This window comes from Lepisma saccharinum, unplaced genomic scaffold (assembly GCF_977018435.1).
Source record: "Lepisma saccharinum unplaced genomic scaffold, izLepSacc3.1 HAP1_SCAFFOLD_127, whole genome shotgun sequence".
NCBI classification, from domain to species: Eukaryota; Metazoa; Arthropoda; class Insecta; order Zygentoma; family Lepismatidae; genus Lepisma; species Lepisma saccharinum.
In genome coordinates, this window is record NW_028142943.1 from 203,273 (window position 1) to 221,694 (window position 18,422).

The following is an 18,422-nucleotide window of genomic DNA, read 5'->3' on the forward strand; positions in this document are numbered from 1 at the left end:
CTACTCCGTCCCAAGTATAATTCTCTAGGACCTTAAACAAAGTCTTTCCATGTCCTAAGTGCGCAGATAATAAATCATCATGCGAAAATTTAAGTACTTCATTCTTCAACTTCTCTGGTACCCACAGCTTCAATCTGGAGCTAAACGGTGGATAAAGTCCAGTGTTTTCGTCAACGAAACGGTAAAGTAGTCCATCATCGTCGAGACAGGAATGTTGCAGATAAAAGTCAAATTTTCTCTTCTCTCGAGAATCCTTTATTTCAACTTCTTCTCCATTTAAACATCCAATTAATTTCGACAAGTAAGGATCACTCTGTTGTTCTCCTTTCCACATTTCTTTATCGTTAAGATCTACGGGCGGCGAAGTTTCTTTCTGTCCGTCCGTCTGTCTTCCATTTACAGTGTTGCCAGCTGCATCTGTAAACATCGCTTCCGTTTTCCTTTTCTGTTTCCGGTCGAATTTCTGACACACTTTGCCTTCGACTTTAGGAATATCATGATGTTCCATTATCGTCCCATCAGGCATCTCTAATCTGAAATATCCTTCAGGCTTGATGTCCTCTATCGGATAATTCTCTTCTGCATCCGAAGATCCAATGTAATTCTCCCTCTCAGAGAATCCCGCTTCGATCCTCGACAAGTAGTCAACCGCTGTGTTATTTCTACCGGCAATGTATTTTACTGTAACTGGAAACCTGGTCACCCTGTTTATCATTCTGTTTATGCGGCTCGGAATATGAGAAGATTTCAAGATGTCCACGAGCGCAGAATGGTCAGTGTAAGCTATCACTTCCGGTGCTTGCAGAAAGTAATATTCAAATTTCTCCAGACCCATGGTCAACGCAAATAACTCTTTCGCTGTGACAGAATAAGAACGCTGAGTTTCAGACAGCTTCTTACTCCCAAATGCAACAGTCTGCAATTTTCTGGTTTTATCGTCCTTCTGAGCGACGATATAGCCAAGCGCTATGTCAGAGCAGTCTACAAACAAGTGAAACGGTTTCGAAACGTCAGGAATCTTGAGATCAGGACTATTTACAATTGCATCCTTCAACTTCTGCAAACTCTCTTCTTGTTCTTTTCCCCAAGAAAATTTCCTATTTCCTTGTAACAAGTCTGTGATCGGTTTGGATATCTTTGCCTGGTCCTTTATGAAATCCGACAGAAAATTTAAGAAACCTACTAGTCTCCTAACTTGCTTGATATTTCTCGGGCGCTGCAATTGCTCTGCTTGTTTTCTCTTACTTTCCGCACAAGATATGGTATTTTCTGAAATTGTAAACCCAAGAAAATCAATTTTCTTTCTGAAGAGACGTGACTTTCGATAACTAATCGTCAGTCCTTTGTCTTTCATCTTTCCCAGGACAGAATCCAACACACTCAGTTGTTCTTCCTCGGTAGCGTTTGCAATCACTACGTCATCATAATAACATATTGCATCAGTTTGATAATGCTCTCCTAGCGTCTTCTGCATCAGTTCCGCAAGGTGAAAAGGTCCACTACGACAGCCATAAAATAACCTTTTGTATCTAAACGTTCCCATTTCTGTCAAGAAACCTGCATATTTTCTTGTATCTTCAGAAATCTGCATATTTGCAAATGCAAACGGAATATCCAGAACTGTAAATATAGTTCCCCCAGAAAGCTTACATACTGTCGACCTAATATCAGGTATTTCTCTACGTCTAGCCTCCAATCTCTTATTCAATCCTTTGCTGTCGATGATCACTTTACATGTGTTATCTCTCTTCACATGAAGGATAGGCGGTGAAAGGTAATCTGTGTCACCCCTTTCAATGATCCCGTCTTCGAGCATCTGCTCAACAGCCTGATTCATTAATTTCCTCTTTTGCTCAGAAAGTGGCCTAGGTTTCGCTCGGAACGGCTTCTCGTTATTCACATACAAACCAACCTCGTAATCCTTTGCTAATCCCGGTTTATCTTGAAAAACATCAATATGCCTTCTCAGTATGGCAATCAATTTCGGCTTGTTTTCCTCTGAGATATCGGTACCCTCCATCAACATGGCAATCCTTCTCTCTTCGTCAACCCCCTCCCCTTTGATGTCGCTGCTACGTGTCTCCGCTCCGCAAGCAGAAACGTTCTCTCGGACCCCTTCGACTCCATCCGTGGTCGAACACAGTCCCCTAGAACCAACAGCATCAACGCTGTCACGTGTCGGCGGCGAATCAAAAGGTACGATTTTCGAAAGATCAGGCTCAATTGCCCACCCGTTACAATGAATCATGGGTATAAGTCCCAGCTTAGCCATCAATGTCCTTCCCATTAACATTTCATGATTAGCATTAGATAACACAAATATCTGATCCCGAGCCTTGTGTCCGTGAAACTTAATATTCACGTAAGCGCTCCCCAAAGATTCCACATTTCCTTCCGCAAGTATTACTTTAGTCTTGCAACCCCTCAATTTCACTCCATTTGTCTTTATTTTCTCGAAAACCTCCAAAGACACAAAGTTATTGGACGATGCCGTATCAATACATGCGTGTACTTCCACGTTAGCCACGTTGCATAAAACGATAGGTTCCCTTACGTCTTTTGCATTTACATTGTGAGGTGAAAAATTTTCCTTCCGCGTAAAATTTGCAGTTTCCACGCCACGAACTTGACAAATTCGTGGCGACTCTACGAGTTTTTTGTTACGTCCTTCCCACGTTCATTAATCTTGTTTTCCCTACGGTGATTTGAAGCTCTGCAACCTTTCTGTCCACAAGTGTAGCATAATTTATTTCTCTGGCAATCGTCCTTCGAAAAGCGGTTCTGTTTGTTTTCATCCCTCACCGCAAGGCGCGAGGGTGGAGGGCGTGAAACCACATGTTCAGCCCTCAGGCGCTCGACTTTCGGGCGGTCAAAACCAATGCTCACAGGGTCCAAGAAAATATCAGATTTCTTTCTCCCCCTCTCCTCTTCGCATTCCTGGTTAAATGACTTTCTCAAAGACCAGCTGTAAATTTCGTCTTCCGAAACGAAAGATTTGAATCTCTGCCTTTCCAAAAACTCGGATTGTAATTCCAGGGCGTACTCGCTCATTTCTCTCATAGAAGTGAATGTCTTGTTGTACAAATAATCCCTAAATACCGGATTGCAGTGCGACTTCACAAAGTCAATTCTCTCCTGTGCAGAAGCCGAATTCCTTATCCTGCTAAAATGCCTGTCAACTTTGCGAACGTATTCCGCCAATCCCTCGTTAGCAAGTTGAAACCTCTGAGACAAAAATAACTCTGCTTCTCTCTGATAATCCAATCCATGAAAAGCTTGCAAGAATTTATGCCTGAATTGTGAAAAATCACCGAACGGTTCCGTGAACAAAAACCACTCCCTCGCTTCATTTCGCAACGAAAGAGGAATAAACTGCTTCAGAAGATCATCTTCCGAAATTTTCAGCGTTCTCGCGTAATCTTGAATCCTATCCAGATACGAAAAAGCATCTTCCTTCCCTACATTTCCCTCAAATGTCGGAAGCGGCAAACGAATTTCCTCCATTGTCACTCTTGGAACGCACCTTTGTTCCTCAACAACAGAAAGTTCTGACGCGGTCGGGCTGGACCTGCTCGAGTTACCAAGCGACATTCTTGTAACTTCCCCTTTTCTGTTTCGCAAGATCATCGGTTCGATCCTCGTCCGTTTCTCTCCTTAACTTTCAAATAAAAATCTTGTTCAATATCCTGCGACAAGCCTCAAATAACTAAGTTCAATCGCGGACAGAGCCCCCAAATAAATAAGTTCAATCCCGGACAGGCCCCCAAATAAATTATGTTACTAGCCTGGTCCCCCACCCTTTACCTCCGCACTCGAGGTTCGGTGCACTTCGTACTCGGCTCAGATTTGTCTAGGGGTATCTTTCTTTGTACGACAATGCACGTGGGTTGCTACAAGTCAACATAATTATATAATTAACTACAAGAGACAACGGATAACCTTTGCGAAACCTTTATGATCAGGGAGATAAATTACCTTGTCCAGCGTTTGTGAAATTAAAAACGGAAATTTTGGATATTTTCTATAGTTTAATTAACGTAAAAGTTGAAGTATATACAAGTCGTATCCGAACGTTCATTTCTCTAATTATTTATCGGGCCAAAACTCTAATTTTGATGTTGGAATCTCTATTGTTTGTACCTGGATGCTTTACATTACATGAATTACATCTGAAGTACGCTTGTCACAAGGTAGACTCGCGTTACTCCAAGAAACGTCTTAACAGGCGCTAGGCCGCCCGACGTGTACATTTCTCAACCTCCACGGTGACAAGGCACTAGGCTGCCCGGCGCACCGTAATTACTTCAAAATAACATCCAGTACAAACTACCTTTTTACCTGTAAATCGGACACCAAGGCACTAGCTTGCCCGGCAATCCAATCTCTTACAGCATCCGTTTCGGGAGATCTGTCCTCCGGTCCTAGCCGACCGAAGCAAAAACAGCCTCTCCCTTCCAAGTCTCAGTTCCAACAGCCGACCTCCCCTACTCTCATCTGGGAGTTTATATATGTTTGGTTGGCGTCTGTTGCCAACGGCCATTCTTTCAAAATTTTTAATCTTTCACAGCTAAACTGCCCGCCTTTCTTTTGAACGCTCGAAACACGAAGCAAGAACAGAGAGCTACATGGTATTTATACATGGAATAATACGAACCTAAAAATGCATAATAAATTGATTTACACTAATAACACATATATATGTTTATACACGTAATTACCTAATTAATTAACATATTAATAAATATTTCAATAAGGAAAAGAAACACTGTTGCCCTGACACGGGGGCAGGGTAACATGCTGTTAGGAATCATAATAGAAGCACAAGACTTACTTGCGCTTAATGAGATATTCTTAAGAATTTGAGCCTCTATTTTGAACTTGCGCGGCATAAGCTTATTTAGTATCAGTCTTTATCAGAGAATATTGAGACCAGCTTCATACTGTGTGTGTGTGTTGGGGGAGGGTTTATAAACACAGGATGGGTTTTGAAGCAGTAGTAATTTATTTTTTCACCTCTACTTAGACTTTGACAGCCACATACTGGGAATGCCCAAGAAAGGTGGTGAAATCGATTGTTAATTCCTACAGCCACATATTTTTGGTGAATAAAGGATCAAGATTTCGGTATAAAAACTGGGCACAATTTCGGATCAAAAGCAATAAACAAAATGGCATTTCAGTGTTGAGATGGTGATTATAACCCTAAATTTGATTTTAAAACTAAACTTTTTACACAAAATAAACATTTCCCTTCTAATAGCACATTTATGTAGTTGTCAAAGGATTTAGTTTATTCCTCTGTGAACATGGGAATCCGAAAGGGGCGGCCGTGCCCCCCCCCCCCCCCTGGAAAATGAAAGTCAATCAAAACATATGTATTCACACATATCATTTCATTTTAGCCACAATAATATGTGTTAATTATTGCATGAACACCATAAATTCAAATTTAAATTTTTAGGGAACAACACTATTTTGGGGGAAAAGTTGCCTTCGTTTGCACCCCCTGGAAAAAAATACCTTCCTTGCCCCTCCCTGGAAAAAATCCTGCGGACGTCCATGTCTGTGAAGTAGTACATTTTTGCTCCTCAAATATTTACATCAATTTTCCATGATCTACGTAACTCACAAGATAATTCAGACTTCAGAAATTGTCACGTCAGTAAATGAACTCCAAATTCTGTGTTTAAGAGTTGCAGTTCATTTTGCATCATTTAATTTTCATAGAAAACAAGGTAAAATAATTCACTTCACACCTTTAAAATACATAGGAAATGAACATTACAGTGTGTTATTTCAAATTTCGTGTTTGTGTCAAAATGAAATATGCCTGCCTCTATTAATTGCAAGAAAATCCATGGAACTGTAGTGGTTGCAGACAAAATATAATTTTTACAACTATGAGTAGGTTCTATCAGCCAGTTGTAGCTCAAAGCAGAGTGCCAGCAAGCCTTAGCTTTGCCTTTGGTGGAAATGCATTCTTTGCCAAAATATAGTAAAATACAAGATTTATGTTTTAATTATTGACGGTTTTCAAATAAAACGAAAACATGCAAAGAAAGAAATTTAATTATCTCGGTGGCTGTTCATATGTACATTCAGCTACTGCTCAACGTAGTTTCCATAGTTGTTGAGACACTTGTCGTAGTGGTAGATGAGCTTTTGTAGACCCTCATCAAAGAAATCTGCCGCCAGGTTAGACAACCAATCCGTGAAGGTCTGTTCAGCTTGATTGGCACTGTTGAATCGCTTCCCAGCGAGGAAAGTCTTCAAGTGGAGGAATAGGTGATAATCGCTGTGTGGCAGCTGCGGTGTGTTGCCGTGCGTTGTCATACAGCAACATGATACCGAAAGACAGACAGCATTCCTCGTCGTTTATTCTGTATTGCTTGGCGAAGTTTCTTGAGAGTGTTGCAATACATGGCTGCATTAACTGTTTATCCGTTCGGCAGAAACTCAATCAGAAGCATCCCGAACCTGTCCCAGAAGATGGTGAGCATGAGTTTCTTGGTGGAGGTTGCTTGCTTGAACTTCACCTTTGTGGGGTATGATATGTGGGGCCATTCCTTGGATAGTTGTTTTGTTTCGTCCCCAGTGACGATATGGCTCAGTAGTTCGTCACCTTCGCTTTGGTACAGTGTCAAAAAAAGACAATACACTTTGAAAAAAAAAATCGTATCTCACACTCGACAGGATTTTCAATCACCTGCACCACTTCCATTGTCCACCACAACTACACCAAGCATTTCACAACGTGCAAATGGTGTCTGTTAAGGTGCAAGGCATGTCGGTAACTAACGCACATGCGCAAAATGCCAAGCACACAGTGTTGCCAACATGAACGCAGTGCCAGTGCAAAATGGACCCTAATTAAAAAATAAACCTAGTATAAGTATTTGCATTTAAAACTAAGTACATTTGAGTCTTGCAATCATATCTGCATACCAAAGCATGATGTGACAAGCATAGACACTCAAACGTTGCAGTGACAAGCTACAGCAAACCCTGCAGAGGAGGTAGTGATCCCTGTTTCTAGGTATCCTATTGCCATGAATACTTCCACAATACAAAATTATTGTAATACACACTCATCAGCTGATGTAATTATATTTTCCCACAGTCAGATTTGTCCCACTTTATTCTCTACTATGTTCCAGTACAATCTGGTTCACATTCATAGTATTTTACCAGTCAGTCATTCAACCAATCAGTGAAAGTATTTGATGCTAGTTTAATAACATCCATGCTAGGAAGGGCATTGTATATGTATGTGCATGTGCATATCTGTGTTGGTAAATTTTGGCTTTGCTCTGAGTACATACATGTTATTGTGGCATTTGGCAGCACATTTGATACTGAGGAACAATCATTTCAAGCTCAGTTTTAGGCAGCTTTCAGATCGAAGTGACAAGATACAAGCAGCATGTGTCACTTGGAAATGAACCTTTGGAAATATACAGACTCTTTCATTTTGGAATGGCACGACAAGCTGCACGTGTCATTTGTTGCTTTGCCACTTAACTGGACTGTTTTGTCAATAGCATACGAGGAGTGTCCAAGCCAAATTTAGAAAAAGTTTGGTTTATTTTTCAATGTAGCCTCCTCTTCCAATTTGAATGGCAAGCTCATGATTCCAATGTTGTAGACAAATTCATCCCAAGATTAAAAAAAGGAGTTCACAGGACACATGATCATCTTGCCATCATCAAATAGCTGTCCATTTAACTCAAACTTCAAATGTCAAAACAGATAAAAATCATTGAGGGCCATGTCTGGTCCATAAATGGGGTAGATTATTATTCTGAATGTCTCTTCATCTCCAGCAACCCTGGCAATGTGAGATGTGTGTGGTTGTGCATTATCGTGAAACACGTTCACCCAGTATCTGTCGTTACTTCCCCTTTTCTGGTGAATGACTTGATGCAGTTTGGTTAAAGTTTGTGCTTACGATACACCATTAATAGTGGTATTTATGGGAAGGAACTTGGTAAACAGTGAGCCTTAGCTGTACCAAAAAAAAAAAAAAAAAGTCAACAGCTTCCATGGCCATTTTTTAACTTTTCACCTTCTTGAGTGCAAGATTGTCCTTATGCTTCCACTGCATGGAAGCTTACTTCGTTTTGGTATCATAATGATGCACTCATGTCTTGTCCCCTGTTGCTAGAGTGACACATTTTCTTCTTCTCACTAATTCCAAATTTTCTGTGGAAATGTGGACACCAATTTTGCTTTTGAAGTGGTTTGAGGAACTTTGGCACTCATTGCACTGACACTCTTCCCATCATCAAGTCTTCAGTCAACATTAGATGAATTGTTGATTTCTGAAAGCCTATTGTCCTTGCTCTTACAGAGTTTCAATCTTCTGTCTTGCACCACTATTTCCAATTTTTTAAGTTTTTCTGGAGTTCAGAGAATTCTTGGTGGAGATGGTTCATCTTCAATGGACTTTTCTTCTCTCTGTTGGTCGTACATGTTCAGTGAAGGAATTTTAAAGACTAGAGAGCCCAGTGTAGATCGTTGCTTCAGTGTGAAATCCCATGTCATATGTCACTTGTCATTTCAGTCTGAAAGCTCCCTTAAAACTGTTAACATGCAAATTAGAATTCTGGAGCTACACTCATGGCTGCTACACGTCTGGAAAACCTGGAATACAGGCAAAAGTCAGTGAATTTGACTTGTCAGGGAAATGTCAAATGTCAGAGAATTTTGCAGATCGTCTGGAATTTACGTCCATTATGCAGTCTGCAAGAGATTGCAAAATAAAAACGCAGTTCACTTCTACTTCTGGATTCGGTTCTTGTGATTCCACTTCCAAGAAAGATACAGTTTAGAAACTCGATTCTTTCATTCTTATGATTCTGTGTTGTGCAAAATAATGGTTCCTTGGAATTTCTGTAATGAATTTTCACTTTTATAATACTAGATATTAGAAAGAATATCAATGTAAAAAAACTTGCAGTCCAGATACCTGATAACTAAAGTACATTGACAATATGATCATAATTTGACTGTAGAAAACTTCTTACGTCACGTGCCGGCAACATATTTGTTAAAACACTAAAATAACACAGAAACATCACGATAAAAAACACTTAGGAGTTCTTCCAAACTTTCGACTCCTTCATGGAGTCATTTTTTAGGGCTCGTCGAGGAAAGACGGAGTAGACGCGGTTGTCGTTACACTGGCGTTACTTGATGTGTCCTCCGGCAGATGTTGTTGCGGTCTTGCAGTGTTGGTAAGTCTTGCTGTGTTTGGATTGTTGGTTGGGGGAGATGGATTTTTGAGTTTTACTGTGTTGTAAAAAAAAGAAGAAGAAAGATTTCCACATAAATTGTCATTAGAAGAATAAAGATTTCCACATAAATTGTCATTGAGATTATTTGTGTTTTTGATCATGTGTACCCCTTCCTTAACATCCCATTCTATTTTTCCTTGCGCCTGTGCAATGAAGGAAATGCAATCCTGTGGAAGTTGGTGGTTGGTTTCTATAATGTAACACAGTAAAACTCAAAAATCCATCTCCCCGAACCAACAATCCAAACACACCAAGACTTACCAACACTGCAAGACTGCAATGACATCTGCCGGAGGACACATCAAGTAACACCAGTGTAAGGACAACCGCGTATACTCCGTCTTTCCTTGATCAGCCCTGAAGATGACTCCATGAAGGAGTGAAAGCTTGGAAGAACTCCTAAGTGTTTTTTTATCGTGCTGTTTGTGTGTTATTTTAGTGTTTTAACAAATTTGATCATAATTATTGGAAAAGTTGGTGAAGATGAGGTTATGGTGTATTATTTTATAGGTCTTGGTCTTGTTAGCATTTCCTATAGAATTCTTATATGCAACAAAAATGCTGTGTACTTATAAATGTAAGCAAAAAAGCAACATTTTCTACGACCCTATAAATCTGCCAGAAAATGAAAAATTGTGTATGTTTTATGAACTTTTTCTGTTGTTTTTATATTTTGGAGAATTGTTAATGATTAAATAATTTACCTCTGCTACCTTAGTCTGAAGGTAAGGTGCTGATGCCGATTGTAATTTTACATTTAGAATGAAATTTGCTAAAAAAAAATATGTGAAAGTGAATATTCATTAACGGATTATACTATAATTAATTGAAAAACACAGGATTCTAAAGCAAAAATCATGATGATAAACATGTCTGGAAAAATTTCATTTTTGGACTGGAAAACCTGGAAATGCAGGGAATTTCATAATCAAGAAATCATAGCAACCCTTTAAATGTTAATAACCTTTCAAAGCACACTACAAAGTGAAAAATCACAACTATATTCTAAGCAGCAGGGGGGAAGGGTGAACAGTGATGGTACCCAGAAAAATTATTGGAGAGGAAACAGGGGAGCGGGAGGGAATAGAAATATTTTCTTTGGACCAATCACATTTAATGTACCATTAACTATCATACAGAAAGTGCATATTTTTACTAAGAGAGCATTTACTTATCAATTATTTTTCTACCCGGGGGGGGATTGGACAAGCTGATCTGATACCCCCCCCCCCCTGATACCATTACCGCTTTGAAGAGTAAATATATTTTGGTGGTTTATTATTAAAGAAAGAATAGATTTTGATTTTGATTTATTTTATTTTACTTTGCATTTTGTGCCTCTTGGCTAATTTGTGAAGATGGGGGTGATTGATGAAATGATGAAATTGATGAATGGACATTCTCAAACAACATGCCCGAACAGGATTTGAACCCGGGACCCTTGACATCACAGCACGATAAAGAAAGAATAGATCATTAATCTTTACATGTAGGTGCAACTCCAACATAATCATGTAATACATGGTATGTAATACTTCTAAAGTGAATATGAAAGGAAAAATTCAGTTGTTTTGGATTAACGCTATATGTAATAGTTTTTTTTTTGTTTGTTTTTTCCGATAAATAACCATCGAACTCTTCCTATGCACTAGTAATCTGTTCATAATTCTAACTATAGGTTGTTGAGTTTCAGTTTTTGTTTTAAAAGTTCACTTTATTACAGATAGGCTAATCAGAACAATAATTTAAAGTTGGATCCAAAACACTTTGTGCCTCTGCCAGCTATCGAACGTGGGATACCTTGATTACAAGACGATGACGTTACCACAACACCATCGGGGAGGCCCATAATTCTAACTATAGAAAATCTGTTCAAAAAACATAACCAACCTTATGGCTAAGAAAAGAAAATAGCTTATCTTTTGAGTATGAACTCTTTATTTTAGGGAACAGCCAGACATCAAAAGGAACCTTTTTCTTTATCATTTGGGAGCATGGTGAATCTGGAGACCATTGAAAATTTTGAAAAAACAATTAATTACACTTTTTCTTCTTGAACCAACTTCTTGATGGAAGCTATTCTACATAAAAGTATTATTACAGTTAATTTTGTTCTTTTATTTTAAACAAAACTGATTGATTTGGCTAATTTTACTTATTTTTTCTGCCACTTTTGGCTAATCGCAAATATGAGGATGTGATGATACAATGAAATTGATGAAGGGGCACCCGCAAAGAACACCTATTCTCATTTTGGAATTTCAACCTGAACTGCTCTTATTCTGAAGATGAAGAGTCAACAATACATATTATCTGATCAACTAAGTATTTTGAAAACATTTTGACCAAGTGTTCAATGTTCAAAGTTGAATAGCTAAAGCACCACTAATTGATTTTGATATTTTTTGGGTATTTTGAGCTTCCTTGTACTCTCTAAATACTACTAAAATTTGGTGGAGTTGTTTTTCTACGTAGAAAATTTGTTTTGAACTTTACATGTAGCATACCTGATGGTTTGCATTTGTGAATTCACTGAATTGTACTTCATCCTACATGCAGTCATTCATTCTGAATGCAGGTTGTGTTGGATGGCAATGCACCAATAGCTTCCGAATAAACACTGTACCCATTTCTTCTAAAAGTTCTTTCCAGGGAACATTTGGGAATGAACAAATTGCATTTGTGTGTGAGTTTTGTTTAAATGTAAAACACCCCTTAAATGGACTGTCTGAATAAATCCATGTTCCATACCACCTAGGATTCTACTTGACAATTTATGTTAAAACCCGGGGTCTTTGTTTATTTAGAATTCCCATTTCCATTCTGCTATTCAACTCTGCACATTGAATACCTTGTCCAAAAATGTTTGAAATACCCATTTGACCACGTGATGTAGAGTCCAGCGCAGATATTTCTGCTGTGCGATGCGCGAAACAACTAAAGAAGCAGTGTTGCTAATGGAGCAGATAGAAAAATCGCTGCAGTGCGCTGATGCACAGCTGTTACGTACAACAATAAAATTAGAGAATTCAGGTCTATCTAACGTTGAGTTTTAAACGTCATGCATTATAGCAGGACTAGGATTAATATGTACTAACAAGTGGCTTTGTATGTAGCTACATATATATGGACTAAAAATTCGCAAAATGTGATCTAACACATAAGTAAAATTACCAAAAATGCTGCAAAGAAGACTTCTTCATACGATTCCTTATTTGAGTGATTTCAAACAAAATAAAAAAATATATATATTATTTTTCATTGCATTAATGCACTGGTGGCATTCTAACTTTTCACTCCCAAAACCTGTATACACTGGTATGGAACTGCAACGGCAGATAATAACATGCCAACGTGTTAAACCACTACAATTGCACCATGACACTCCTCCTGAAGCAGTATTATTATTTCCTCTCTGAGATCGGCGACAGTCGGTTGCCTTTGTTGTACATTTACAAAGGATGCCGGCTTCCACAACAATAACAAGTACATATACTGCCACTAGACGATAAGCTGCGCGGCTTTTTCTTTTGTTATGAACCAGGGCCGGCGCTAGTCATTTTGCCTCCCTGGGAGGTGGCGGCAGATGCCGCTCTATTTCGACCCCCCCCCCCCCCCGTTCATTACGCAGCAACGGAAAATTGAAAATCAATATATTCCTAACTAAAACATCAAAATATAACATAAATAATGAGACTTCTTATGCTATTTCAATACTATTCAGCGCAAAAGAATATCTCGCTCGATCACAGTTTTCAATAGGCTTATTTTTTTCTTCTCTTCAAATTTTGCCGCTCTGGGCGATGGCACGGTTCGCCCTCCCCTTCCGCCGGCCCTGCTATGAACTTGGTCACCCATCAAAGCATGGCAATTTTAACACAGAAAACAATATATATCGCATTAAGCAGCAAAAATGACAGCCTCCTCTATGCAATTTCTACAAGAACACGTGCCGGAGCCAGAGTTGAAATGATGTTGGAGCCACATAATTTATTTATTTTGAATAATTCCAAAATTATGAAATATGAACAATTTGTGAATTAAACCTGTTGAAATATGTAAAATTAAGTATATTTTCCTTAAATATGTAAAAGTAAGTATTTATTAAAGTTAGAAATATGGAAAAATATTGACAATAAAATGTACCTTAAATCACTACAAACATTACTATTCGCACAGATATCACAAAATTTCAGCGATATTTCGTCAAACTAAAAGTATGTAATTTACCTATAAATCCTAGCCCTGATTATAACCAGTAGATAACATTGAACACAGCTATGGGTTCGGTAAATTGTCTACAGTTCAGAAAAAAAAAACACAACTGGGAACTTAGCTCCAGTTATTCAGAAGAGAGTAGTTCCTCAATTCCTAATAAATCCTCGGTGTCGGTGTCGGTGTCGGTGGAATCGGACCCTACATGGATGACGAGAGGGGCAGCCGCCTCCTCGTAGTCGTCTATTAATCCCTCATGTTCCATGTACTCACGCTCCATCTGTTCTGCATGACGACATGTTGACACCCATTCTTCGGTCGTGACTTTTTCAAATTTTTGTGTCGCAAGCGTCATGACGTCGTCCAATTTAAATGTCACATTATGTGATGCCACCCAGTTCTTTACAAGAGCCCAGATTTTTTCTATGGGATTTAATTCAGGATGATATGGTGGGAGTCTTAAAACGGAATGGCCATGTTCATTTAACAAAGAGTCCACTTTATATGTTACATGTTTCGCTTTATGTACTTTAATTATGTCATATAACTCACGCTTCGTCATATCAGGTGTAAAGGGAATGCCTCTTCCTTGGAGCCAACTCTGCATGTCTTTCTTTAACGAGCCAAGAGTATGAGCAGGATTTATTTGTGCATTGTGCTAAGAAGCTTTGTCAAGAATCACCACAGAACTGGGCGGCAGATTTGGAATTAATTTCTCACGGAGCCACTTCATAAAGTTTTCGCTATTCATGTCATCGTGGTAGTCTCCTGAATTGGTATTTGATTTGAATAAGAGTAGGGCATTGGGGACAAATCCATTCTTGCCTCCTGCGTGAACTATTACCAGGCGCCGTCCTTTAGACAAAGGCACCCGAAGCCCTCTTCCAGAGTCATCCGACCAAGAAGCGATGTGGTGTGGGTGCTGTGCAAATAAGTCTCGTCTATGTATATTATTGGTCGGTCTTGTCGTCTGTAGTGCATTATTTGCCTCAAAAACCTTGTTCTTTTAAGGCGAATATCTTGCATTTCTGTCAGAATGGTTCTATTGTTTTGTGTCTTCCTCCACCTAAATCCCATCTTTCGCAGCAAACGTCGCAAACTCTCTTGACTTCCCGTAAAATTTATGTCCGCCTGTAATTTGACATGCAATTTTTTCAATGTCGGCACTTCATTTTCACGCAGAGCGTAGTCGTATATGCGCCTACGGATAACGTTTTCATCGAAAGCGTCCACTGACGATTTGGTCGCTGGTCTTTGTCGTTCTTTCCCGGGAGTGTGGAATGATGTGGAGGGACCTTCTGACATCTCAAGAGATTGTCTTTCGTTCATGATAGCCCTGATTGTTCTTTCAGGAACTCAAGTCGCAGCCGCTGCTCTCTTGCCAAAATGCTTTATTGGGATGCTAACACCATGACTGGCTTCCTCCTTCATGAACGCATGCACGTTGCTTAGAATTTCCCGAGCTTGGCTATGCAAGGTTTTTGATTTCAACTTTGACAGAACTAGAGGCATTATGGAATTTAACGTTCATTAGCAAACACACACTTTTACATACACACACGCAATACACGCACACAACGTCAAACCGGTCAAATACTTAGTATAAAATAAAAATATGGTGCTTCCAATCCAACAAAACTCACCGCCACTTTACCTGTCTTTCCCCTTCCGTGACAGAAATAGTGCTTCATTATTACAGTTGGCAACACTAGTTACTAGCTAGCCAATGAACATGCACTGCATAAAAGAAGCAACCACTACGCCGTGCTATATTGCCACATTACCGTCCCTGCCGAACGGTGGGAACCGCGAGCTGGAGCGCTATTCAATTGTTTTCAATGATGTTTGCGTGAGTGTGTCCAGGAATGGAATGACAATATGGCAACAATAGCGAAGGTTTTCGAGCATGGTAGAACACGTGATGCTAAGAGAGAGGGAGACGAAACGAAAATTGGTATCTACGCAACGGTAAATTTATGTGTAATGCACTCTATATTATTGAGTCTTTGTCTTCAAAATAAGACTGCCGAGTGGTGGAGTGGTTATCACAGCATGCTACAATGCCAGGTGTACCGGCTTTGAATCCTGGTCTGGGCATGGATTTTCTTTGTGAGTTTCCCTTCATCAGTTTCACCACATCGTCACAATATCCAAAGTGGCAGAAAGTGACGTAAAATAACCTAATTCAGTCAGTGTACAACAATCAAAGTAAGACCAGTTTCATCTTCCATGGTTTTGATTCCCAAGATGTGCTAATTTGAAAGTACCATATTTAGTAAATAAGTGATCCTTAAAAAATCAGATACTTGTTTTTTTTTTTTTATCCAAAGCCTTTGTAGAACATTTCATAAAATTAAATCCATACAGACTTACCAAATGTGATCAGTATCAGAGAGATCAAGGGTCGACACGTACCTGGTTTGACATGAAATAGCCAGGTGCAAAATATTATTTCATTATAAATGCTTGTGTTGTGTAGATTCATTCACACATATGTTATGCATTGGTATTTCAGTCCACTTTATGCAGAGATAGGCCAATCAGGAAACCTTGGGCCCTTTGATTGCAATGCAATGGCATTATTTTAGGCCTGGATTGATATTTGATGCATTGGAAAAGCAATAACTGAATGAATAAAACAAGTATACTGTTAAGATATTTTATCTCTATTTGTTATCATATTGAAGTTGGTTTTAGCAAAGTGAATGAAATCATAATATTTTGATTTGCACATGTGTATAAGGATGGGAATGTCCTGTCTACATTGATTAGCATTGACTGGAAGAAAGTGAGGAACCACTGACCAGATAATAAGCAGTGTATAGATATTTATGTTCATTTCTGGAAGTTAAGTGTTTGTTACTTACAGAGGCAAGAAATGACTATTTCTTTGTAATGAGAGACAGGAAGAAGAAAACACCTCAGTATTTGGAAGCCATCAGAACAGAAGAGAATATATACCACAGGGTAAGTTGCAAATATAATAGTTATTTAGTTTCCTAGAATAAAATGCTCAAGTACACCAGGGGTGCCCATCCCCCCCGAAGCCAATGGCACAATCCCCCCAAATCTTGTCATGCTTCCCCCCCCCCAAAAAAGCATGTGGTAATCCACATGAAGTATTTAATTATGATAGCATGTCTACTGAAAGTAAGTTTCTTTTAAAGCTTTATTGAACACGATACTTGATCTGTGCGTTCTGCTTAAACAGAGGTTTCCATCCCCGAGCTAGACCGTGGATGCATTACTCCTCAAAATATTTTGAATGAATACGTAATAATTATTTTTATTTGGATACAATAGTCTGTTAAATTGTCCATATTTTTTAATGGTTCGAATTTTCGAAATAATGGAAAGCTAGCAATCTCAAATGTTATAATTAGATCCTGGATTTATAAGCACAATCACACAGTAAAATAAGCAAGTTAATTAGCACAAAAATGAAAAAAATAAGCACCAAAATAAACATATACAAATACAGGAAAATCTGAAATAAATATTTGTTTATTAGATCTCTTAACTTATTCAAATTGTTAAAGTATGTAAGGATGGTCATCCTGAGATTTTCTTGTGTGTGTGAAGAATGATTTGTACAGTGAAAATGTTCTTTCAACGTAGCATGACATCACAGGTGCATGTGAAAAACACCACAGTTCTTCTTCGGTGAATTCCTGTTCAATGTCTGTTTCTTCACAGATTTTTTTTAAAAATTTGGCACAGTGTTTTGTAACCAGGATTTTTCAGTAATTCCTGACTGAGCTTGTCGGACACAATTTTACCAACACCATGAGTTTCTGAAGACAACGTTACTGAAATTTAATTAATAAGAGAAAGCGAATGTTACAATGTATTATTTGGAAAAATGATTATGGATGCACTGTATCTTTTCTAGGATGCTGTTTCTCTCGTGCGGCTATTTAGAAGCATTGATCTTGTCAACCCGATGCGGTAGTGTGATTGATATAGGATTGAAATATGACAGATTTGAGTAAAATATGCTATTTTAAACCAAAATCATAAAATAAGCAAGCATAACCATTTCCTGCAGAAATAAGCATTTATAAGCACTTTCAACTTTAGTTAAATACCTCATCAAGGTATGTAATACAAAGTATAACCTTTCTTCTTACCATTAGAAGTCTGGAAAAGAATATGCATTTCGCTTATAAATCCGGGCTTTAGTCATAATTATATAAATATATATTTAAACAGTGTTTGTGGTTGGAGAACAAGATTTTAATAACCCACAAGTTGTGTATTTAACATAAAGTCTTACACAACTTAAGATCGAGAATTACAGAACCCTAGCTAGAAATTCCTAAGGCCAGGACGAGAATATAATAAGGTGCCTCCTTCAAAGAACTCACCCCCCCCTGCTTGTGGTAACTACAATTTTTTTAGTAATCCATAGCAATAATTACATGGATTTCATCCTAAGTGCAAATTTCATTGCAAAAGCAAAATTACCCTGCAACAATAAGTTAGAAATGCCAATTTGACACTATTTTCCTGATTTATTGAGTAATGTGCAAGGCGTTACTATGAAGTACACAGTTAGTACAACTATTGTGGGCCTCTCCGATGGTGCAATGGTAGCGTCGTTACCTTGTAGTCAAGGGATCCCGGGTTTGATACCCGGTATAGGCACACAGTAGTTCGCATCCCACATTAAACTGTAGGTCCATTCCAGATTAGCCATACTGTGCACAAAGTGGACTTAAAACACCAAATCAAAATAGTACAACTATTGCAGCATAGCCTGCAAATATTGCTAATAGAACTATATCATCAAAATGGCTTGCCTGCTTTAAATTAAGCAGTATACCGACACTAAACATTATGTTTCAAGAAATCATATGATTAATAAATATAGAAAATATTGTTTCTCTTGTAATGCAGGTACAGTATAAT

The 18,422-nt window shown here is 38.6% G+C and overlaps 1 protein-coding gene across 1 annotated transcript in view; it reads left to right on the forward strand.

Moving 5' to 3' along the window:
- Positions 1-16,433, forward strand: part of LOC145982331 (uncharacterized) — a 175,506-nt gene extending 159,073 nt beyond the window's left edge. Inside the window, exon 3 of the mRNA XM_083115893.1 lies at positions 16,381-16,433. The gene's annotated coding sequence lies outside the window, so the exon portion shown is untranslated. The remainder of the gene's footprint in view (positions 1-16,380) is intronic.
- Positions 16,434-18,422: the final 1,989 nt, after the last annotated feature.